The sequence below is a fragment of the Pinus tabuliformis genome, chromosome 1_2 (assembly GCF_031772625.1).
Source record: "Pinus tabuliformis cultivar Carrire ecotype Pingquan chromosome 1_2, CPIR1, whole genome shotgun sequence".
NCBI lineage: Eukaryota > Viridiplantae > Streptophyta > Pinopsida > Pinales > Pinaceae > Pinus > Pinus tabuliformis.
This window is the reverse complement of record NC_142298.1, coordinates 917,482,704-917,509,959: the sequence shown is the minus strand read 5'-3', so window position 1 is coordinate 917,509,959 and position 27,256 is coordinate 917,482,704.

Here is a 27,256-nt window from a genome sequence, read left to right as displayed (position 1 = left end):
GATTGTGCAATTCTTGGGATGAGGATCTATCTTGGGTCAGAGCTTGCAATTTTCTCAAGGAACCCTGTCTGACTGTATCTCGCAATTTCTGAGCTGAGTAGGCTGTGTGGCTGGGTTTGAAAAATTTCTGTTAACTGCTAGGCTGGATGTCCCACAAGGATTGCAAATTTTTTTAGAGGAAGAATGTCAGGAAGAATTGCACAATTCGGGAGCCCAGCTAGGTGTTCATCTGGGTTTGCACAATTTATGGAGGGAAGGTTGGTTCCCCTCTGGAAAGAAGCTTCTGAAGGGGGTGGAACAAACTTGCATGCATAAGCTGACAAGACTTTATGAAATAGCTGAAGCTGATGTGCTTGACAGTGCAAGACATGTTGTTGAGGATGGTTGGTAGGGAGGCTCCAAAACGAAGCCAAGGAAAAATTTTGGAGGGTGGTTTTAGCCGCTACAACAAAACATTTGTGGAATTTTCACCCATGAGCACCCCACTAACCAGTGCCCTTCTCTACCAGGATTACAAGCTATTTATAAGGGAGGGGCTGAAATGAGTGAGATTCCTGAATCATCTAGGAAACCGTCATGGAGGAAACTAAACAATATCCCTTACCAAGATCCTAACATATATGGTTTTCCCCATTATCAACCATGGAACTCTCAACCATCTTATTCTCCATGGCCTACTTAGTCACCTCAGAGTTCACCTTGGAACCAAGGGTGGAGGGGGAATCCTTATGGAAATACCTTTCTTTCCCAGGCGTAGGCACCTTCATGCACTCAATATCAACCACAATATCCACCATGTATTCCTTATTCATCGAATATACCTCAATTCTAGCAAGGGTATAACCCACCTTATCCCCAACAATTTTCATTACCATTACCACCTTTGTTACAACAACCACAACCCTTTCCCCTACCTCAAAATACCAACCCATCTTCACAACTGATTCAACAATCATTTAACCCTCCTCGACCAACACAACTTCCTACACAACTAATATCTAATCCTAATAATAGACCTCGTCAACCTATACAAAATATTAAACTGCAACCTTTTCCCACTTATGTTATCACTTCCTTTCCCATAAATGAAATTCAACTGACATCTGGGAAAACCATTATCAAAAATAAATTTTTAGTAGTTATACAAGAGGAGGATCCCCATGTAGAATATGAAGACAAACCAATCAAACAAATGGAAAATTAAAAGAAAAATGAAGTAAAATAAACGCAAGGGCTCTTTGAATCCAAGGAGCCTCCTTTTCCTGAAAGATTGCTTGTAAAGAAGACCTAGACACCCATAGGGTATGATTTGGAATCTGAGCTAGGGTATGATTTGGAATCTGAGCTAAGAAATTTATGTATAAAGATCCCTTTGTTACAATATATTAAATACATTCCTATTTACACTAATATTAGTAGGGATCTTTGCATTAAGAAACCAGGAAGGAAGAAAAACAATAATCAAACCATCAAAGTAATCAACCAAATGTCATAAATGATATATGGACTACCACTAAAATATGATGATCCAAGAAACCCAGTGGTAACCATAGGGATTATTGGAACTTTTCTTCCTAATACTCTTGTAGATATGGGGGCAACCATCAATGCAATAACCATTGATACTATGAAATTATTGCAATTAAAAGAGATCATACCCACAACCATTGTGTTGGAATTAGAAAATAAGTCCATTGTCAAACCTATTGGGGTCCTAGAATATGTGTTTATAACAACAACTTCTTGGGAATATCCAATTGATTTTATAGTAATTTCTCCAAAAACTACCAAACCAGGACACCTAATAGTCTTAGGCCAACTTTGGCTAGCTATTTTTGATGTTGTCATTAGGTGCAGAAATGGGGAAATGACTATCTCTAATGAGTCACAAATCCAAAGGTTGACTATCTTTCCACCTGCCCAATTAGCTGGAGAAGTGCCTATTTTGTTGGAAAATCCTTATGGGGAAGAAGGGTTCATACTTCCTTTGCTAAATTTTGAACAATTAAGAGGGATTCAGGAACAAACAAAAGAACATGTTTTGCAACAATTCTTATCTGATATAAGTTGTATAGAATATCCTATTTCTTTTAGTGGCTACCATCATGTTTTCAGTATTGATTTTAGGAAACTTGTTATCCTATTGTGGTTTCATCATTCACCATTGTATCCTTAGGAGAAAATAGAGAACCAAGTTCCCAACCTATTGAAATAAATTTTGGAAAAACATTGTATGTTGGTATAGATTTAAGTACATAACAGAGACAAAAAGTAGTAGAAATGATCCAAAAACAGTCAGGGGAATTTGCTTGGGATTATTTATGTATGAAAAGAATTCATCCCTATTGGGGTCTTTATTTTGATATTTTGCAAAGAAATAAGAAAATTACAAGTGGTAGATATGATTATTGGATTTGCAAAGTTGAAAGCCGAGGGAAGATTAGAAACAAAAGGATGACTGATAGTCGCAGAGAGGTGGCGGGAAGAAGCAAGTCCAACCAAGCGAGGGAAGAGTAGAGGCAACTGAGAATGAAGGTAGCTAAGCAAAAGGAAAGTAGAATTGGCATTCTGGACAGATGGTAGGGGATAAAAGGCATAAGAAAGAGCGAAGGATGGTTTTTGTTAGTTAGTAAAGTGAATCTGTTATAGTTTGAGTCGTCCTGTGTCACGATGTAATGTGAACGAATCCATGGTCTTGGTTGTGTCATTTTATGCTGGCTGTGTGATTCCTATTGTTAATGATCAGGACTTGAACCTTATGTACTACTTCCTATTATTTTAATGGAGAAGACTATTCATAACCACCTTGTGTCTTTAAGCATTGGGTTAACTCTTTAAAATTTTTAATTAATGCATCTGGTTATATCATGAGTAGATCGTTGTGATCTGGTTAGTTTTTATGCTAGGATACTATATTCTGCCCTCTTTTGTTTGATATGACTCCCCTAGTACCTAATTTCACCCTCATCTAACTTCAATTGCGACATGCCTCGGGTGAGACTCCTTACCCTCTCTGGGTAAGGTGAAAATGGCAGCGTTGCTCTAGACTACAATGGAGCCTTTTGACCCCCTTTTTCCCGAACCCAAGGTCTCAACCCTTCTGTCATTTTCGTGTCAACAAATGGTTGTGTTGTCGAGACCTGAAATTCAAAAGGAGGGTTCAGAATGTGGTATCAAATATTTTTAAGAAGGAAATACTAAATTGGTGGGATGAGCAAGTGGATCGGTTTATTTCTCGGCAAGCTCTACTTCACCATCGAGTTGTTGTTGAATAGAAAGATGAAATATTGTACTTGAAGGTCACAAGCGATTAGTACGAGATCTTCTGTTATGAAACCAACTTAGGAAAAAGATAGAAAAGATAGATCAACACCTTAGAATTCAGCCTCTTCGAGGGGGCAACCTCCTTTACATTACATAAATGAACAATTCTTGGATGATTCAAATGACAAAACCTCCTTTCTATATATAGGAGTGTAAAGAGTCACAATATAACCCAGCCGACCTAACAATAATAATATAAAGCCACAAAAATAACAATAGAGGGATTCTATGGGGCATAATAATGACAATATGGGGATAATAGGGGCACAACAATATTAATATGGGGTACAAATACAATAGTAATGGGGTAATCACTAGTATTGTAGGGGCCCAACATGCCCCTCTCCTTCAAAAAAGTGTTGTCCTCAATGCTTGAGAAGTTTTGGATGCTTCTGTATAAAATTCTCATCCTCCCATGTGGAATCTTTAGTGGATAAGTTCTTCCACTTGATAAGATACTCCGAAATTGATCGATTTCGTAGCTGTCGAGTTCTTGTTTTTGTGACTACTTCTGGTTCCAATATAATTTTTCCTTCCTCGTCAAGTTTTGGCAATATTGTTTGAACTGGGAGATTGTCGCCTATAACCTTCTTTAAACATGAAACATGGAAAACTGGGTGCAATCGAGAAGCTGCAGGAAGCTCCAATTTGTATGCCATAGTACCAATCTTTTGCAACACCTTGTATGGACCATAATACTTCGGTGATAATTTATTATCCTTCTTAGCTTTCTTGAGGGACATTTGCTTATATGGTTGTAGTCATAAGAATACCCAATCACCTACATCAAAACTTCTTTCGCTACGATGTTGATCTACTTGTTGTTTCATTCTATTTTGTGCCAACACGAGGTTATCCTTTAAGAGTTGGAGGACTTGTTGTTGATGTTCAATGTGATGTTCCACTGCTTGAACCTTAGAATTTTCTCTTAAATATGATGTGATGGATGGTGGCTGATACCCATAAAGTGCCATAAATGGGGTCATTTTTGTTGTTGTATGGAAGGAAGTGTTATACCACCATTCAGCCAGAGGCAACCATTTGACCCATTGTGTCTGTTTATCAGATACAAAGCAACGAAGATATCCTTCCAAACATTTGTTTACTATCTCAGTTTGCCCATCAGATTGAGGATGATAAGATGAGCTATGAGCTAACTGAGTACCAAGACAAGAAAATAATTCTGTCCAAAAATTTCCAGTGAAAATGGGATCTCTGTCACTTACAATAATCTTTGGGTTTCCATGTAGCTTTTGAATTGTTTCCATAAATGCAGTAGAAACTGTACTGGCTTTAAATGGATGTGATAATGCACAAAAGTGTGCATACTTGGTAAGTCTATCAACTACCACCATGATGACACTCTTTTCCTCAGACTTGGGTAAACCTGTGATAAAATCCATTGAAACCTCCTCCCAACATTGGCTTGGAATGGATAAAGGTTGTAATAGACCCGACGTCTTAATTGTTTCAACTTTATTTTGTTGGCAAACCAAACATTCCGCCACAAACTTTTGAATATCTGATTTAAGGCCATCCCAAAAAAATTCCTTCTTAACCCTGTGGTAAGTTTTTAAAAATCCTGAGTGCCCTCCTAAGGGAGAAGTGTGCAATTCCATAAGAATCTTTTGTTTTAGCTGGGAATTCTTACAGAGGTATAAGCGATCTTTGTACCATAACGAATCATGTTTCCAGCTAAATGTATCAGACATACTGGAATCTTGTTGTGACTTTCGAATAAGTGCCCACACTTCTTCGTCATTCTTCCATTCCTCCCTTGCTTCGTTTATCCAATCTGGTTGGATAATAGAAATGGCACACAACAATGCTTCCACATCCTCATCCTTTCTTGAGAGTGCATCTGCCACCACATTTTGCTTCCCTTTTTTGTAGATGATTTCAAAGTCATAACCCAACATCTTTGTGACCCACTTTTGTTGCTCTTCAGAGGATAATCTTTGTTCTAAAAAGTATTTAAGGCTATCATGATCCATTTTTACCTTGAAGTGTCTTCCCATTAGGTAGGGTCGCCATTTCTTAAGTGCATGGAGTATTGCCAACATTTCCTTCTCATAAATAGCTTTGTGTAAAAACTTTCCCTTGATTGGATGACTTTCAAAAGCAATGGGTCTTTCATCTTGCATTAAAACAGCACCAATTCCATTTCCTGAAGCATCACATTCCACAATAAAGGTTTTTGTGAAGTCCGGTGTAGCTAAGACTAGTGCTTGGCACATTGCCTCTTTAAGATGTTCGAATGCCTTTGTTGCTTCTAGAGTCCATGAAAATGCATCTTTCTTCAATAATGTTGTTAGAGGTGCTGCTATTCTCCCATAATTCTTAACAAACTTGTGATAATACCCTGTCAACCCGAGAAATCCTCGCAGATGCTTTATGGATGTGGGATTTTCCATTCCTTAATGGCTTTAATTTTGCTAGGGTCTACCTTAACTCCTTCATGAGATACAATATGACCCAGATATTCCACCTCTTGTACTCCAAAGAAACATTTGGATCTTTTTGCATATAATTGTTTCTCCTCCAATAGTTGTAGCACCTTGTCAACATGTTCAACATGATCCTTCCAAGACTTGCTGTAGATTAGTATATCATCAAAAAATACTAACACAAATTTTCTAAGGAATGGTTTGAAAATTGAATTCATCAAACCTTGAAATGTTGAAGGTGCATTGGTAAGGCCAAAAGGCATGACCAAAAATTCATAATGACCCTCATGAGTTCTAAATGCTGTTTTCAGAATGTCTTCAATCTTCATTCTGATTTGATGATATCCTGAACGAAGATCCAACTTGGTGAAGTAAATTGATCCATGCAATTCATCCAGTAATTCATCAATGACAGGAATGGGAAACTTATCTTTAATAGTGAGCTTGTTGAGCTCCCTATAATCCAGACACATGCGCCATGATCCATCCTTCTTGTGCACCAATACTACTGGAGCAGAGAAAGAACTTTGACTTGGTTGAATTATACCAGCCTCTAGCATTTCTGCAACCATACGTTCAATTTCACTCTTTTGGGCATAGGGATATCTGTACGGCCTGATGTTTGGAGGAACACTTCCTGGAATCAGATGAATAGCATGATCATGATCACGAATAGGTGGGAGACCTTTGGGAGTCTCAAATACCTTGGAATGATTGTCCAAGACTTTTTGGAGATCTGGAGAAATAGATGATTCCAATGTGGAAACATCTAGCGAACATAATTGTGCAATTACACCTCTTTGTTCCTTTTTTAGAAGCTTTGTCATACCGTTAGAGCTGATTATCTTTCCCGGTTTCCCTGCAATACCCCTTAATTCAACTTCCTTTCCTTCCACAGAAAATTTCATGAAAAGTTCTTGAAAATTAAAAGCTATTGTACCCAAGGATTGTAGCCATTGGACTCCTAGTACAACATCAACACCTCCCATTGGAATGGAAAGCATTGGGCTAGTCAATACATATTCTCCCATGGATAGCTTGATATTATGGCACTTTCCCGAGAAATTTATTGTTCCTCCATTTGCAATCATCACTTGACACTCTGGTGCTGGATATATGAAGCAATTCAATTCTCTTGCTACCTTACAATGAATAAAATTGTGGGTACTTCCTGAATCAATCAACACTATTACCTTTTTCTTCTTGATTTGTCCTTCTATCTTGATGGTTTGAGGAGTGGTAATTCCTGCCAATGCATTACAAGATATGGTTAGATTCATTTCTTCTTTATCTAGGCTTTGTTCCTGGAGTATATCCTCTTCTTTTGACCTTTCTTGCTCCTTTTCTTCTTCCTCTTCACAATCTATGTAGAATAATTTCTTCTCAGCACACTTATGACCTTTAGTGTATTTGCTATCACAACTGTAACAAAGCCCTTTTGCTCTTTTTTCTTCCAATTTTTGTGGTGTCAACCTTATAGGTTGTGGAAGACTAGCGGCAACAACACTTCCGTCTTTATAGTTGTGAGTGGTATGCTTCCTGGTTGCCATAATTTTGCTTTCCATTTTTCTTGCTAACCTGAATGCCTTCTCTAATGAATCAGGTTCCCAAAGGTGAACATCATGTTGGATATTATCCTTTAAAGACCCTATGAACACATCAATCCTATGCTCCTCTGGAATATATTTTACCCTTATGTTCAATTTTTGGAACTCCTCAATGTGCTCCATTATTGAACCCTTTTGTTTGAGACTTATCAATTGGCTAAAAAAAGTGTTGCTTTTTGTATCCTCATAATGTGCTATCAATTCTTCCGTAAAAATTGCCCAAGTGATAAATTGTTTATGAGAGCAAAGCCATTGATACCATACAAACTGATTTGGTTCCAAATATAAAGTTGCAATACGTACCTTTTGTGTGTTTTTCACATTATTGAGATCGAAAAATTGCTCCATCTGTAATATCCATGTTGCGGGATCCTTGCCATCAAACTTCCTCATATCGATTTTTGGAATATGGTGGGTCTTTGATCCAACATTAGAGTCTATGGAATCATGATTAACATTTCTTTTGTTCTCATCATGAGATTTCTTTACTACCCTTTCACCATTAGTGACCCTTTCTTGTAGCAACTTATTCATATTTATCTTCAATTCTTCCATGTTTGTCTTCAAATCTATCTTCAAATCATCCATATTAGCTTCCACGTCATTCATCTTAGCTTCTACAACTTTCTTTAAACAATCCATCTTAGCTTCTACGCCTTTCTTTAAACCGTCCATCTTAGATTCTGTTCCTTTTTGTGCAAGGGACAGCTGTTGCACTTGGTCTTGTAATTTTGATATATCATGTTGCATTTCTTCCTCTTCTTCATGAGTCATGCTAGAGCCTTCAGGTTCCTTACTAGGTGTTTGCATTTGATTTCCTTGGGGCATCAGTTACTGATAATAATGTTCTACTATGCCCTTTGAATTCCTTCAAAATAAATTTTCAAACCAAGCTTAAGCAAAAATTTAAGAAAATCTACACACCTTTTTTCACTTTGTAGGAGCTCGATATTGCCTCTAATGTATCTCTGTACTTTCCAATCATCTAGATCTGAATTTGTGACCTGCAGTAGCCCTCTATGTCCTCTTTCCAATTCCACAAGTCTGACCCAAATTGGATTCTCCAAGGAAGAGTTATGTGAAATCTCCCATAGTGACTTGATTATAGACTAGTTCAGTAGAGCGAACTTGTACGACGTGCCACGAGTCACTGTTTTGACCTTTGGATCTGAAAAATACACACAAGAAACTAAAGTCCATTCTATTTCTGTGCCTTCTTATGAAATTTCAATCTGATCCCCAGAGAGAAAGTTATGACGCTTTTCCCCAGGTCACCTGTTTGGAATGTAATTCAGGAGTTTGCAAAAAGACAAAATTCCTCAGATCATATCTCCACAAATATAGCGCGAACAGCTCTGAAATTTGGACCCGAGGTTCCGCACGGTTTCTTCTCAAATGGGTTTTTTTTGCAACTTCTGAAATGTCGCATAAAAAAAGTTATAGAGAAAATGCCACGATGACCTGTTTGGAGTAGCGAAACCCTAGAATCCAAAGCTCTGATACCAAATGTTATGAAACTAGCTCAAGAAAAAGATAGAAAAGATAGATCAACGCCTTAGAATTTAGCCTCTTCGAGGGGGCAACCTCCTTTACATTACATAAATGAACAATTCTTGGATGATTCAAATGACAAAACCTCCTTTCTATATATAGGAGTGTAAGGGTCACAATATAACCCAGCCGACCTAACAATAATAATACAAAGCCACAAAAATAACAATAGAGGGATTCTATGGGGCACAATAATAACAATATGGGGATAATAGGGGCACAAAAATATTAATATAGGGTACAACTACAATATTAATGGGGTAATCACTAGTATTATAGGGGCCCACCATCTTCTGGAGTAAGTTTCTAGAAGAACTATACAACTGGTTGTGGATATTGCAGGTGAAGGGTAGGTCGGGAGGAAAAACATTGTCTCGTCACGATCGGACTCCGACGGATCTCGCAGTGCTCTACCGTCTTGACATGGATTGTTGGAAATAATACTGAGAGGGGGGGTGAATCAGTATTATCAAGTTCTTTTAACAAATCTTCCTTATTTATACTTTGAATTATTTTTTCATATCAGTACCATAAAATAATGAGCATGAACAAGAAAAATAGATAGTCACACCAAAGAACACCAGATATAAGGTGGAAACCCAATGTGGGTGAAAACCACCTGCTGCAATATGTCTCTATCTTCTTTCAAATTAGAAAATGATTTTGTACTGGTGCAGTCCTTTACCAGTACACAGGCTGCAACCTGCAGAGAGCTACAACTCTCTCTCGTTTTCCAGTCTCTCCTGGAAGGGAGCTACAACCCCCTACTTCTTTTCTTACAAGGATCACTTTTCATAAATTTCTAAACTGGATCCATAAACATAAAATGATCATTAAGTACATGTAAATTACACAGTCAACTGCAGTAACCAGGTCAACAATAACAGAACTAAACCCAGAACACCTTATCAACAGAAATATTTAGTCAACAGAATATCTTAAGACAGATACGTAGTTTTTCTTTCTCTGGCCTGCGTCGCTACGCACTTCACCTTCTGCTTCCCAGCGTATACCCGCAGAGAGCCTTCTGCTGCACCGCGTGCCCACGCACTGCTTCTTCAATCGCGCTGCGTACTGTTGCAGTAGGTACGCACCCAGAGACACTATCGCGCCGCGTACTGTTACAGTAGGTACGCACCCAGAGACACTATCGCACCGCGTACTGTTACTGTAGCCACGCACTCATAGACACTATCGCGCCGCGTACCTTTACTGTGCGTACGCACCTGAACCTCTGTCGCGCTGCGTACCCACACAATTCTCCTTCTTCTGCTCTGCGTACCCACGCAGCTCTCCTGTTTCTCCTCTGCGTACCCACGCACTTGCTCCGTTAATCACCTGCGTACTTCTGATTAGGGCCGAATTGGCAGTTCACCAGTGTGCCACAGTTAGTCAGATGCCCAGATCTGATCATGCGCTCGAGAGATCACCCTTCACAGATTCGCTTTCAACTTCACTTTCATATAGATCAAGCTTTTAAAACAACAACCCAATATTTCAGATCTTAAGATATTCAATTTGCAAAAGATACATAGCCAAGTGATCTCCTTTGCTTTATATAGGCAAGCTCCTCCTAAAATCATGGATCAATACCATAGATAACTAATACAAGGGGCCCAAAAACATGGGGCTCAATAATAATAATAATATAAAACAATACCACGGGCCAAAACCATAGAATCAAGAGCGGCGGGCTAAATACCACGGGCCAAACATAGGAAACCCCACGTGAATGCGCTTCTCTGCCTTGAAGTAAGTGAAACTGGGGTTACGCACCCTCTGGACGGGTGACCTGCGTGTGTGGCCGCAGTTCCTTCACGGTGTACCTGCGTGTACGCATCTTCTGAACTATTCTCCTGCGTACTTCTTAATTTTCAACATTTTGAGATCCTGATCAGAGCATTGCCACTTGAGGGTGTTGCCATCAAGTATAACATCTGAAACATAGAGCCATACCAGAATCATAATGCCAACAATCTCCCCCTTTGGACTTGATGGCAACCTCAAAATCTTCAGCTTCATTCTCTCCCTTTGACATCAAGGGCAAAGGGTTATGCTCCCCCTAAGAACATGCTCCCCCTAAATATGAACCAGATCTGCAAAGAAGAACCATAATCCACCACAACACCATAAATGACCATGAAAGAGATAGAGACACATTGCAGCTATGTACATCCTCCATAATGCCAACAATGCATTATATGCTGCCCCTGAACCTGTGCCATTCAATCTTCAACTAATCCACAACCCAACACATGTACGCATATATCCCAGATGAACCATGCATACAACCATCAATCAGAAGAGTTTCAACAATAAGATGATGCATCAACAACCCCCAGCTTTTTCCTGAGGTATTCAAAAGTCTCCCTGGGCAATGGTTTGGTGAGTATATTAGCAACTTGTTCCTTAGAAGGAACATACTCCAACTTGACCTTCTGTTCAAGCACTTGTTCTCGGAGAAAATGATATTTGATTGGTACGTGCTTGGTCTTTGAATGCATGACTGGGTTCTTTGAAATGCTGATTGCACTTGTGTTATCACATAAGATGGAGATAGGTGGTGTACAAGTGATTTGAAAGTCCTGCAAGGTCTGCATCATCCAAAGGAGTTGAGTGCAGCAAGATGCAGCAGCAACATATTCTGCTTCAGCTGTAGACAAGGCAATCGAACTCTGTTTCTTGCTGAACCAAGATACCAATCTGGAGCCCATAAAGAACGCACCACCACTTGTGCTCTTCCTGTCATCCACGCTTCCTGCCCAATCTGCATCTGTATAAGCATGAAGAGTGAGATCTGTATCTCTAGGATACCATAAGCCATAATTTTGAGTCCCTTGAAGATATTTGAAAATTCTTTTCACTGCCTGAAGATGAGTCTCCTTCGGATTTGCCTGAAATCTTCCAACTATTCCAACTGCATGCATGATGTCCGGTCGGGTACCTGTCAGATAAAGTAAACTTCCAATCATAGATCTGTAGGTTGGTTGATGCACTGCTGTAGATTCATCGTTTGCACTGAGGCTACATCCTGTGACCATGGGTGTACATACTAGTTTTGCATCTTCCATGCCATATTTCTTCAAAATCTGTTTGAGATACTTGGTTTGAGACAAAAAGATCCCTCCCTCTTTTTGTTGGATTTGCAAACCAAGAAAATATGTCAGTTCTCCCAGCAAGGACATTTCGAATTCTTTCTGCATCACCAAGGCAAAGCTTTGACTCATAGCTTCTTCATTGCTGCCAAAGATAATGTCATATACATACACAACAAGTATTAGCAATTTGTCATTTTCAACTTTTATATAAAGATTGCTATCTGTTGATCCTTTTGAAAAACCTTGTTGATGAAGATATTTGTCCAAACGATAGTACCAAGCCCTTGGAGCTTGTTTGAGACCATAGAGAGCCTTTTTCAATCTGCATACAAGATTTGGATCATTCCCAAGAATGAACCCATCTGGCTGCTCAATGAATACTTCTTCTTCGAAGTCTCCATTCAGAAAGGCTGATTTCACGTCCATTTGAAATACTTTGAAGTTTTGAAAGCTTGAGAGAGCAAGGAACATTCGGATGGCCTCAAGTCTTGTAACAGGAGCAAAGGTTTCTTCAAAATCTCTTCCTTCTTGCTGCGCATACCCTTTACAAACAAGTCTGACCTTGTTTCTAATTACTTCTCCATTTTCATTCAATTTATTTTTGAAGACCCATTTTGTCCCTATAACATTCTTATCTTTTGGTCTAGGAACCAACTCCCAAGTGTTATTCTTTTTGATCTGCTCAAGTTCTTCATCCATTGCTTTGACCCAACATTCATCTTTGCATGCCTCTTTCACATTTTGTGGTTCAGTGGAAGAGAGTAATTCCAAATAGCTTGAAGCTTCTGCAATTGTTCTTCTTGTTTGTACACCTGCTTCTTTCTGTCCCACAATCTGAGATTCTGGATGATTCTTCTGAACATATCTGGATGGAGTCTTCTCTTCTATTCTTGTTTGCTCCTCTGGTTCTTCTTCTTCATCATTCTGTCTTTGAGGGTAGCCTTCATCTTCTTCGATGTCTTCATGATGCACTTGCTTAGGAATGTATCCCTTCTCATCAACCACTACATCAATGCTGTCAACAATTCTGCCAAGTCTTTTATTGTAGCACTTGTATGCTTTGCTATGTGGAGAATAACCAAGAAGAATGCCTTCATCTGCTCTAGGTTCAAGTTTTCCAAGTTGTTCATCAGTATTCTTAATATAACATTTGCTCCCAAAGATTTTGAAGTGATTTACCGAAGGAGTCTCACCACACCAGAGCTCATGAGGGGTTTGAGTGCTGTTCACCCGGACATTTGTTTTGTTGAGAATAACAACCGCAGCATGTGAAGCTTTACCCCAGAAAGTTGCGGGAGTTCTCGACTCATCAAGCATAGCATGAGCCATTTGTTGGACTGTTCTGTTCATTCTTTCCACAACTCCATTTTGCTGAGGAGTTCTAGCTGTAGAGAATTCTCTTCTTATCCCATGTTCTTCACAGAAATCGAAAAATTCATTTGAGGTAAACTCCCCACCTCTGTCAGATCTGAGGCACTTAATTTTGTGTCCTGATTCGTTTCCAACCAAGGCTTTGAAGGATTTGAATTTTTCGAATGCTTCATCTTTGTGCTTCATAAGTCCTAACCAGACAAACCTGGAGAAATCGTCAATGAATAATATCAAGTATTCTTCTCCTCGAGGTGTTCTTTTCCTGAATGGACCACATGTATCTGTATGTACTAGCTCAAGAGGCATGCTAGCTGATCCTTCCTTCTCTGGAAAGTTAGTTCTGGTTTGCTTTCCAAACTGACATGATTTGCATATGGTGTTGTCTGGAATTTTGATATCTGGAAGATCGCGAACTGCCTGATATTTGCATGCTTTCCTTATTTGTGAAAAGCTTAGATGCCCCAACCTCCGATGCCATAACCAGTGCTCATCATCCTTGCTCAGATAGCATTGTTGTTGTCCTTCTTCAAATATGTATAGATTATTTGGAGTTCTTTTACCTTTGATCACTGTTTTACCTGTATCAAGATAACGAACAAGACATCCATTTGATCTGAATATCACCTCGGTTCTTTGATCACACATCTGGCTGACACTTAAAAGATTATGCTTCAATCCATCAACATACAAAACATTTCCAGCCTTGACCTTTTCTTTTAATTGAGCAATGCCTTTTCCTTTTATAGTTGCAGGAGTATCATTTCCAAAAGAAACTTTCTTTCCTTTTTCTAGAGCAGAATATGACTCAAGTTTTTCTTTATCACCTGTCATATGCTTCGAACATCCACTGTCAATGTACCATAGATTTTCCTATCCTTCTGCATAAAATGCTATCCCACATCTTTCTGTTTGTGGTTCCTTTATTCTCCATGTTTTGGTGCTTGAGGCTTGTTCCTTTGTCTGCTGAAACCTGCTCCTGCATTCAGAATCTTTATGACCAAAGTTATTGCAAATAGAACATTCAACTTCATTTTCAAGAGCCGAAAAGTTGTTATAGGTCCTTTTTGTAATCCCGGTCATACTTCTTTGTTTTTGAGCTTCTCTAGTCATGATTGTTTTATATGCAACACATTGAGCTGCTTTGTGACCAAAGTTATGGCAAGAGAAACATTGTCCATTGAAGAAACTTCTGCGGTTATCAAATCTACCAGCCAAATGATTGTAATTTCTATTGTCATCCATTCTTGAGCCAAATTGAGAAGATTTTACCTGTCGCTGGTTGTAGCTTTTGTTCACCCTTAAGACGGATTGCCCCTGATAGTCTCTGTTTGCAATTCGTCCCTGCTTTACCTGATGGTCTCCATTGTGCTTTTGCTCATTCCTTCTTGCTGCATTAAGATAACTTTTTGAGGTGGATGCTTGAGAAGTTTCTCCATTATAGCCCAGACCTGTCTTGTTTAGTGGAGAACGCTGTACATTGATAATCTCATCCAAAGTTTCAGATCCTTTGACAAACTTAAGATTAATAGCTTTTGTTTTCTCAATCTCTTTTCTAAGACCAACAATTTCACATTCTAATTTTTCAAGATGTTTTTCCTTTTCATCAATTTGAAATTGTAGAGTATCAATGATCATATTCTTTTCTTCTATACATCTCTTGAGTTTAGTAATTTCTTCATAAAGGCTATCCACATCTATAGCATCCATATAATCATCATCTTCAAATGCCATTAATAGTTTATAGTCATTACCTCGTTCATCTTCATCACTATTTGATAGACCATCACTATCTTCATGAGTGTAGTAGCTTTTCTTATTTGCACTCTGTTTCTTGTTCCATCTAGCAGGTTCCTTTCCTTTATCCTTATAAGGACATTTTGCAGCATAATGACCTACTCTTCCACAAGCAAAGCATTTAAAAGGTAACTTACCTCTGAACCTTCCAGAACCCCTTTGAAGATTTCTGACAAAATTTGATTCTTCTTCTTCTTCTTCTGGCACGTGACTTGCTTCATAATAATCTCCTTTGCCTGAAGCCTTGAAAGCAGCTTCTCTTCTGTCTGATGGACCTCCCTTTCTCATTTCATAAGCAGTTAGAATTCTGTGTAGCTGAGACATAGTAAGAATTCGTAGATTTTCCTTTTCTTCTATTGCAGACACTTTAGATTCAAACTTGGGGGACAATGATCTTAGAACTTTTTCAACCACAATAGCCTCTTTTATTTCTTCACCCAAGTTTTTCATGCAATTAACAATCTCATCTACCTGAAGAAAATAGTTAGCCACACTTTCATCATTATACATCCTGAGATTCTCATACTGAATCTTGAGAGTTTGAAGTTTAGCACGCTTTACCTGTTCATCTCCTTCGTAGCTCAAGACAATCTTGTCCCATATTTCTTTTGCGGATTTATATTGCATAACCTTTACGAATTCTGTTTGAGATAAGCATCCCAGCAAAGTATTGACTGCTTTAGCATTTGTTTCATATTTCTTCTTTTCGGCCGTATCTGTAGGAGTAGCTGAAGGAAAAGTGTAGCCTGTATCTATGATATCCCAAACTTCTGTACCAAGAGATTGAAGATAGGCAGTAACTCTTACCTTCCAATAATTGAAGTTTGTCCCAACAAAAATTGGTGGCCTGATTGATGCTTCCCTCTCGTAGTTGCTCATGATGAATGATCTTCCTTCAAGCGATCAAGCTTCTCTGAAGGACTTGCTCTGATACCAATTGTTGGAAATAATACTGAGAGGGGGGGTGAATCAATATTATCAAGTTCTTTTAACAAATCTTCCTTATTTATACTTTGAATTATTTTTGCATATCAGTACCATAAAATAATGATCATGAACAAGAAAAAAAGATAGTCACACCAAATAACACCAGATATAAGGTGGAAACCCAATGTGGGTGAAAACCACCTGCTGCAATAGGTCTCTATCTTCTTTCAAATTAGAAAATGATTTTTTACTGGTGCAGTCCTTTACTAGTACACAGGCTGCAACCTGCAGAGAGCTACAACTCTCTCTCGTTTTCCAGTCTCTCCTGGAAGGGAGCTACAACCCCCTACTTCTTTTCTTACAAGGATCACTTTTCATAAATTTCGAAACTGGATCCATAAACATCAAATGATCATCAAGTACATGTAAATTACACAGTCAACTGCAGTAACCAGGTCAACAATAACAGAACTAAACCCAGAACACCTTATCAACAGAAATATTAAGTCAACAGAAGATCTTAAGACAGATACGCAGTTTTTCTTTCTCTGGCCTACGTCGCTACGCACTTCACCTTCTGCTTCCCAGCGTATACCCGCAGTGAGCCTTCTGCTGCACCGCATGCCCACGCACTGCTTCTTCAATCGCGCTACGTACTATTGCAGTAGGTACGCACCCAGAGACACTATCGCGCCGCGTACTGTTACAGTAGGTACGCACCCAGAGACACTATCGCGTCGCGTACTGTTACTGTAGCCACGCACTCATAGACACTATTGCGCCGCGTACCTTTACTGTGCGTACGCACCTGAACCTCTGTCGCGCTGCATACCCACGCAGTTCTCCTTCTTCTACTTTGCGTACCCACGCAGCTCTCTTGTTTCTCCTCTGCGTACCCATGCACTTGCTCCGTTAATCACCTGCGTACTTCTAATTAGGGCCGAATTGGCAGTTCACCAGTGTGCCACAGTTAGTCAGATGCCCAGATCTGATCATGCGCTCGAGAGATCACCCTTCACAGATTCGCTTTCAACTTCACTTTCATATAGATCAAGCTTTTAAAACAACAACCCAATATTTCAGATCTTAAGATATTCAATTTGCAAAAGATACATAGCCAAGTGATCTCCTTTGCTTTATATAGGCAAGCTCCTCCTAAAATCATGGATCAATACCATAGATAACCAATACAAGGGGCCCAAAAACATGGGGCTCAATAATAATAATAATATAAAACAATACCACGGGCCAAAACCATAGAATCAAGAGCGGCGGGCTAAATACCACGGGCCAAACATAGGAAACCCCACGTGAACGCGCTTCTCTGCCTTGAAGTAAGTGAAACTGGGGGTACGCACCCTCTGAACGGGTGACCTGCGTGTGTGGCCGCAGTTCCTTCACGGTGTACCTGCGTGTACGCATCTTCTGAACTATTCTCCTGCGTACTTCTTAATTTTCAACATTTTGAGATCCTGATCAGAGCATTGCCACTTGAGGGTGTTTCCATCAAGTACAACATCTGAAACATAGAGCCATACCAGAATCATAATGCCAACATGGATCTGGTGAGAGCACTAGATTTTTGGGTGCATACTACACTAGAATGATACATTGTTCAGTTCATGGTAGAAAGCCACCAATCCTTTTCAAAAGTCGACATTGTGTTTCGAGCGGGGTTGAGGGGGAAGTTGTTGAAATAAGTAACCCTTTGGATTAAATTCTTAATGGTGGAAGAAGGCCTGCTTATATTCCAAGGTCCAAGCATGGCAGTGTAAACCCCCAGTACTGGGGGGAGGATCTAAGGGGAGGAATGCTACCTAGCGGGGGATCATGAGGTTATTAGAAGGATGGACACAAAGGATTCACAGAGGGCTAGGGAAGTGAGAGTGCAAAGGAGAGCATGGATAGTGGAGAAATGGAAAGAAAGGGCCATGCAGACAATTTGAAGGCAACTGAAGGAACTACACCAACAAGGAGCAGTGTTGAGGAGCCCAGAAGAGGAAGGCAGGATGGAAGAGAACTCAGTGAAAGGGATAGAGACAGTTGGAATAGTTGGAAGCTCAAAAGGTGATAGGAGCCCTCCCTCATCGATCACGGGGGAGGGGTTGAATGGAATTGGTTGTGTTGTCTCAGAGGAAGACTTAGAGAATGAGATGTACTTCATTATGCAGAGACTATTCGTGGAAAATGATGCATCTGGAATAATCAAGGATTCAACCTCTCGAGGCTTAGGTAACGTCTCCACCAACATTCCCCTAGTACTCTACAACAACCCTGACAAATTTCTTTCTAAGTTGCTTAAGATGATAAGAGTGCATAGTGTGCATGTTAACTATAAGGTTGGTACTATTAGTGGTGGAAATAGTAGTAATAGTAATTTTGGGTTACAAGGATCTCAAAATCTAGGATCACAAACTTCTGTACTTTTAGCACAAACATAGTCTCTAATGGTGGGGTCATTTACAAGATATCCAGAATTCTCTGGTAGAGGAAATGAAGACGTAGAGAAACACTGGTACTTATGTGAGGCTATCTGGAGGGCTCGTGAGACACCTAAAAATGTGAAGCTGATAGAATTCTAAACCACTCTCAGGGAAAGGGCCCTGAGGTGGTTCATAAAATGGTCAGAGTTACATCAGAACCCGATGATGGATGAGATTAAAAGAGATTTTGTACAGGAATTCAAACTTCCCCAGATAGATCAACAAGGGTTGTCAGAGCTATGGGAAATAAAGCAGTGGGAGGGAGAAACCACCTGGGAACTAATGCAAAGGTTTAAAGACACAATTGGTAAGCTCATTTATACCATAGATCCAAATCACCAGAGGGATTGGTTCATCAAAGCTCTGTTACCCCTCACCCAAACGTCACTATCACAATAGAAGATTGAGACGCTGCAGGATGCCCTAGAGAAATCAACCCGAGTAGACGCTTGGTAGGGTATCTGCATGAATATCGAGGGGTAAATACTTCACATGACCCATCTATCTTGGGTCTTCAACATCAAATTTCAAGTCTAACAGAGAAGCTGAAATATCTACAACTAGCTCGCCTAGCAAGATCGAATGTGTGGTGTACCAACTGCCTAGTGGAATGTCACGTTGCCACATAATTCCCAAGGCTGAGGGGTGTGGATGTTGTGTCAGCCCCCAGGGGACCACCAGGGATACCACCTACAATAGGAGTCATGGCGGTAAGATCGTAAGGAGCATATCCTGGCCGCAACCAACCAGAGTACTATGAAGTGTGTAGGGGGTACGAACATCCTCCTCGCCTATGGCCGATGTTGCAGAAGTATTCTAATGTCCTGACTAAAAAATATTGTGAGTTTTACGTGCCCAAAACTCACACTGACTAGTGTAGAGCATTGGATGCACTATAAGATTGGTTAGACCACTCAACCTTCCGGGTGAACGAGACTGCTCGAGGCGGGCGAGGAGGAGGAGGAATGAGAGGAGGAAGACTAGGGGGAAAGAGAAATCGCCTAGGAACTAATGTAAAGGTTTAAAGACACAATTGGTAAACTAAATTATACCATAGATCCAAATCACTAGAAGGATTGGTTCGTCAAAGCTTTATTACCCGTCACCCGGACGTCGCTAACACAACAAAAGATCGAGATGATGCAAGATGCCCTAGAGCAAGCAACCTGAATAGATTGTATGGCGGGGTATTCACACGAATATTGGGGGGAGCTACTTCACACGACCCTTCTATCTTGGGTCTTTAGCACCAAATTTCAAGTCTAACAGAAAGCTAAAATATCCACAATGAGATAGCACAACAAGACCGAATGTGTGGTGTACCAACTTCCTAGTGGAAGGTCACGTTTCCACAGAATTCCCAAGGCTGAGGGGAATGAGTGCTACATCAGCCCCAGGGGGCCACTAGGGCCTCCAGCTACAGCATGAGTCACGATGGTAGGATCGCAAGGAGCATATCCCAGTCGCAACCAACCAGATTATTGTGAAGTGTGTAAGGGGTACGGACCACCTCCTCACATGTGCCTGTTATTGCAAAAGTATTCTAATGTCCTAAATAACAACTATTGTGATTTTTAAACATCCACCACTCACCACACTGACTAGTGTAGAGCGCTATATGCCCTAGTGTATCAATTAGAATTCTCAACCTTCCGGGTGAACGAGACTGCTTGAGGTGGGTGAGGAAGAGGAGGAACGAGAGGAAGAAGAGCAGGGTGCAGGGGACATGTTTGCTGCTACAACTATGACCAGGAGGGACATGTCGCACGGGACTGCCCTCTACTGAGAAGACCCTGGTGCTCTCAGTGTCGGGTCAATGCCCATGTGATGGAGGATTATCCAGAGTTGATCGTAAGATGGGAGGAGCGGAGCAGACAATGGGGGGAGAATTTGATCAATGAAGAGCCTAGGATCATAGAGGTAACCCTGCTATCCAATATTATCATAGTTACACACGGAAGAAAGAAGACATGAGCTGACTAGAGCACTTTAGAAAAACCCAGAATTATCTGAGTAGGCTCCCCAAAGAAACCATATAACTCCAAGCAGTAAAAACAGTACTACAAGGAGGCAAAAACATTGTTTAACAATCTAATTGAAGACACGGGACTATCAAAAGCATAGACATAGTCTCGTAAGTATAAGACTTCATACCTTCCAAAATCCATCGTTGTCAGACCAATTGAAGAATGGTTCAGGCTATTCCTACATATTTTCAATGATGAACAGATGTTGGGGAAACTACAGAGAAGCTTGAGAGTAGCTATACCGAAGGACGAAGTTGAAGGGGGGACAATATCTGCAAAATTTTACGAAAGGCACACTAGAAGAGTAAGGAGAAATAAGAAGAGAATGGGTAGGGAATTCATAATTGATGCTCAGAAAGCAAGATTTCATATCACGGACACTATGTTAGATCTGGGCTCTGACGTCAACATCCTACCAAGAAAGAAGTGGGAAGCATTGGGGAAACCTCAGCTAACGTTCTCACCAATCAAGTTGTGGATTGCTAATCAGTACTGTATACTTCCAGTTAGGAGACTGGAGGACATAGAGGTATACGTAGCAGGGGTAAAGGAACACACAGATTTCAAAGTGATTGATATTATGGGAGACAAACATCCTTACCTAACACTGTTAGGTATCAACTAGGCCTATGAAAATGATTCCATCACAGATCTAAAGAAGGAGCTAATGATCTTTGAAGTAGAGGGAGTAAGAGTCATTCAGCTGTTAGACCCATATTGGGGGCCCAAATTCACAAAACTTGTAGATGAAAAAGAAGAACCAGGGATGTGAGACCAACTCTATAGATTAACGATGAGCAAGAGAGAAGATTACATAAACCTAACAACTGAAGGATTGGTTAGTTGAAGGAGTATCCAGATCTTTGAGTTGGTTTAGAAGCCACATGGGATGATTGGCAGCAAAGAAGATATTAATTCAACACCAGACATTGCGCGATACTATATCGCATGAATTGGATCACAATGAAGGTAAGAGCCTTTCCCATCTTTAATGATATAGAATCAGTAGATTTATTTCTCAACAAGGTTGATGTAACTATAAGGGAGGAACATAGAATACCATTAAAATGTTGCACTCCAAGTGATCCCAACAGGATGATGGGGGGTCCACCAGAAGTACCTCTAGGACTTGGAAAGAATCAAAAGAGCAATGAAGGAAAGGTTCAGACAAGGGGGAATACCCGTGGGAGATTACAAAATAAAAGGGGGACTCTGATCCATGATAACACTTGGAAATATATAAGGATAGATGGAACCGGAGGGGGTTCTGAAAGAACTATGGGTGCATGGGTTCATACACACACTGGGTACATTTCCTAAAGCCTAGTACATGCAAGAAGAAGTAAAGAGACAAGCAGGAGATTGGGATGCTCTGGACGAACAATTTATTAGTAGTCTCCCTTTCTAGGAAAATGATAGAAGGCTAACAGAGGCATTGCATGCTATCAAATGGATACTCTTCATATCAGGCCAACTCTGGGATGGATGCATAGACTAGAGAACCTTACAGTACTTCTATGAGTCAGGATATCCATAGGCAATGACCTGTGGGAAGGTGGACAAAGAACCAGATGAGGACGACCTGGAAGGGTTACGATACCTAACATTCCATGAGACCGAAGGGGAGAGAGCACTACAAGAAAAAAGGACACTAGTGAGGGGTGAAAAATGTGACCAGAAGCTCATTGGTGACGGTCAAAAGAGCCTTCATCACCAAAAGTATAGGTGTTGTGGTGACATTCAAAGTCCATCACCAATAATGATTTATAATGACAGATAGTGACCGTCACCATTTCATACAAGAAATGGTGATGGACCATAGCCTCAGTCATCACAAATTGAATGTCACCAAAGGTGGCATCGCCAAAAGTATAAGTGTTATGGTGACATTCAAGGTACGTCAAGAATATTGATTATAATGATGGATAATAACTGTCATCATTTCATATGAACAACAATGATTTATTGTGATGGATCTTTCATGGCCATCACTATTGGTGCATATATATGGTGACGTTCATTGACTGTCACCAAAATCTGCATTGCCAAAAGTATAGGTCTTGTGGTGACATTCAAGGTCTGTCATAAATAATGACTGTAATGATGGACAATGACCATCACCATTTTATATCAACAACAATGATTTATGGTTATGAGCCTTTCATGCTCGCCACTATTGATGTGTATATATGGTGGCATTCGTTGATCGTCGCCATTTCATATTTTGATGAGGGTCGAAAAATGTCACCATAAACTCATTGATGATGGGAAAAAGAGCCCATGTCACCAAAAAATGATTGTCACCATTCCATATGGATATCAGGGCACAATGAAATTGAACCACCAACCTCCTGTTGTAAACCAGGTGCTCTTCCATTGAGCTAGCACCCTTTAAAGAATTAGACTTTTAAAAATTAGACCTTGAAACTTCATAAATTGTAAATTCTACAACTTTCAATAAATTAAAGTCTCAAAAATATTTTACTAAACAAGCAAATAAGCATCGAAGCTGTAGGTACCTACCTAATGGTTATGGAAGTTATGAAATGTGGGTGGAGGAAAAAATAGTTACATATAAGAGAATCAATATGTTTAGTTGAATACTCGATTAGAAGTGAAACTCTGAAGACATTTATAACCTATAAATGACCTATAAGTAGAAAATGCACAAAATGTTGCAAAGGAAATGTCATAAGTGGAGAGCATATAGAAGAAGAGCATTGATGAAGACAGATGCAATATGTTATAGGTTGAGTGAAAGAAAAATCTCAATGTTGTTTTTGTTGGGTGTTTAGATATTTGAATGATATATAAAATTCTGTGCAAATGTAACACGGATCTCCAAAAACCATGAACAACATAGGATAAAAAATTATACACACACACACATATATATCCCCTTCACATAAACCAACATAAAATTTGGAATTTAACAAGTCCACACTCAAAACATGACAGTAACCAACAAATAAAAAAAATTGACTTGGACAGAAAGCAATAGCTTCACCTTCATTCTTGAGCTACTTGTGTTTATTTGAATTTGACTTGTGACATTATTTATCTGACAAGGAATCATAATCATCACTAGTATTAAATTCATCCAACATAGACTTTGAAGATCCCACTGACATCTGCGTTTTTGTTTCCATGCCTAAAAACCATGGAGATCCATGTTGATAGTAGAATAAGATGTGTGCCTGCTACTCAAGAACACATTCCTTATTAACCATTGTTACCTAACAGAAACCAAATAGACAACACAATATCAGTGTACACAAAATCCCCTACCAAAATATAATCATAACTTAGCTAAGAAGTCTAAAATATGTTCTTAATTAATAAACTTTGTATTTGGAAATTTTGTTTCTTTATATTTAAAAAAGACTACGTTGTACAACACTTCTGTCTATTTATCGAGGCAAATATATCATAGCATATGTCCCACAATAGCAATCTAGAGTACCTAAAGTAAAAAGACAAATTTGCTCAAGAAAATAGATTTAGAAAGAGCTTTGAAAACTAAATGTTTGTCATCAAAGCTTTAATTAGTTTAACAACAAACTAGTTGGAGTTTGAAAATCAAAATCATTCATAGGAAACAAATAGGGCAATGGCCAAATTCGTTATTCATACAAATAAAGTTAGAGTTACTAGTTCCATTGCAGATAATTGAAATTTGGGCAATGGTCTAACAGTTAGAGCTTATTTGCAGGGAAGACTTGTTCATACCGTCATTATTTTTCCAAGGTATGTTGTGTCTCTATATCCATATCAGATAGCTTGCTATTCTCAAGTTCTACCTTTCAAGTACTGATTCTGGCTCACCCTTTAAAACATAATTCTACCATTCCATTTGATTTTGTTTTGTCAAGAAAATTGACATGACCTTCCCATCCTCTGTTTTACATCAATCAATAACCATTCATGAATGATATAAAGAACAATAGATACACAACAAAGACCAAAGATGCGATTGTTGTATACCTATGTTTTAGGACTCATCTGACCTTACTGGTGCAAAGAGATCACCCTAAAAAAATAACATCCACGTGGAATTTACAAAACATTTTTAAATCAAGCTCCAAATAAAGCTCATCCTTTTAATCAATAAAATATCCGACTTAAAATAAAAGTGGCCTAGAATTTAATGTTATATCAACCATGTCAAGTAACTAACATTGGGTGAGAAATACTGTCCATGCATATTGGAATACTGAAATACTTGATCTGATAAATCTCAAAATCAAACAGATGACTTACAACTAAGAAACGTAATAAATGACTTACAACTAAGACATGAGGTTTCCCTTTCAACCCTATCATTAAATAACTCTTCTTTATGTCATAGACCATTAAACCTTTTCTGATACCAGGTGGAAGTGGTATTGTAACATTAACCTTTGATAGAGTATGTGTCCATGACTACCTCTCAAGATCCGCTCCATTACCAACATTTGGGGCTAGATAAGATACATGCAAAAACCATCAACGTGAAAATGAAATCTACATCCTTGTAAAAAATTGGGAGGAAAAAAAAAATTCCACAAATTGAAACAGACTGTAGGATAACTCATTCCTGCAACATGATTATCTTGTCATGAGCAATAAAAAAGAAATCAGGAGAAATGTGATTTTTTCCACATTTTGACAATCATTTCCTTTTGCATATTCTATGAGCAATTAATGAAAAAAGTAAGCTAAAGCTTGTCAACATCAAGATTATAGTAAAACATATAGGAACCACTCCAAGACATACATACTCCTAAACATAAGTATTTATACATATAAGTATTTATTGAGGACATTGTATTTTGTGAAAATATGGACGTGAAATCTTTGAAATAACACAATTTATGGTACCACTACCTTACGAAGTCCATTCATTCGAGTATTTACGAAGTCCATTCAAGAATTTCTTCAAAGTTGAAAGTTCAAACAATTAACATGTAGCCTAAAAAAACTCAAATTTGAAAAGGAGATAACCCAAAGGTGTAGAGTATATATCTCACATTTATATATCCTAATTTCCAGACATTGAAATGACACTTTTTAGCATAGTCTTGTGAATTCAACCCAAAACGCTAGAAAAAAATATTGATGGTTATTTTTGTTAAAAATGGAAACTAGGGCCAAACTCCACTTTGAACAGACCCTTTGAGGAAGATAATTATGGAATTTAATTCCTCTTCTTGAGAGGACCAAAATCGATCTAAATATCATCAAATTTGGATAAGTAGAAATGGAATTTTGAATTTATGTTTCTCTCATGTAAATTATTTAGATTGGCCTCAACTATATGTCGGCTTAAGAAGATCAAAATTCACGCCCCTTCAACTCCACTGAATTGTATATGTAGAGGATAATTCTCTCTCATTTGGGACATATCAATCAAAAGAAAAACATAACTCGGTGGCAGTGAAGTTTAAGGAGCATAAATTCTAGTTATGGTTAGGGCTTTGTCATAACAGGTCCGAGTTTGGAAGTAGTGCTTCGCTTTGGTTAAGGAAAATCTTATATATGGGTTATGACTTGTTTCATATGGGAATTCTTCCTATATTTTGGCCGCAACTAGAAGATATTCTCATAGCTTGACCACAGGCCTTGAATCACTTGCCTAGGAAGCTAAAATACAACAAAAAGTCACTGACCTTATATGATAGTATTCAGGTACTTGTTGAGGATGACATGGAAACTTAAAAACATGCTAGGAATAATACAAATAATAGAACCCTTGTAAGAAGAAAAAGGTCACATTGTTTGTAGATGTTCAAGGGCTGGAGCAACATGCTTCAGAAGCCCTAATCCAAAACCACAAAGATAATATCAACGGTGACCTTAATGTGGTCATAACCCAGCTCCTTAGGTAGTGAAAGGGAGCATCATGTGACATAAGGAAGGTCATAGTAGAAAGGATGATTTTTGGATTAGTAAACTTAGAAATCAGTGGATTGTTGTTGCCCTAACTAGACCGATCTTCTACAATAATATGATTTGTCTTGTATGAACAGACTTGCCAGATTATAGGATTGAATGGATCTAAGAGCAGTGATCCTTGATCTTCATATTGGCAACTTGTTTTATATCATTTTACTCTCTCTATTTCTGTCTTGAACATTTGATGATAATAATAAGAATATTTGATCAAGGGTTTTCCCAATCTTGGGGCTTTTCCTTGGCTTGACCCATATTATCGTGTCTTTATGTTTTGTATCGTCTTTTGCATATATCATTTATGTTCTTTCGTTAGTTACTATTATATAATGTCTAATGTGATTGGTAAATGGATTAATGGGCATATTGTTGAATGAAGTATCTAACCTAAGAAAAGAACATGTTGTGAATTACTATACTGGAGCATATTTGATGGTTAGTTTGACCCTCAACTTACTGATAATAACTAGTACGACCTACTGAAGTGATCCCATAGTCTCAAAATGAGTGAATCATCCCCCTTTTAACTACACGAATTGCATATGGAAAATATGACCTCCAAATATCCCATGGTCGCTAGTCGTACCCATGACCTAGAAATGAGATTAATCTTTAGCAATAAATATAAGCTATAAAATACTACATCTACATACATGTGTCTCAAAAAGTGGCAAGCGTTTGAAAACATTACATACC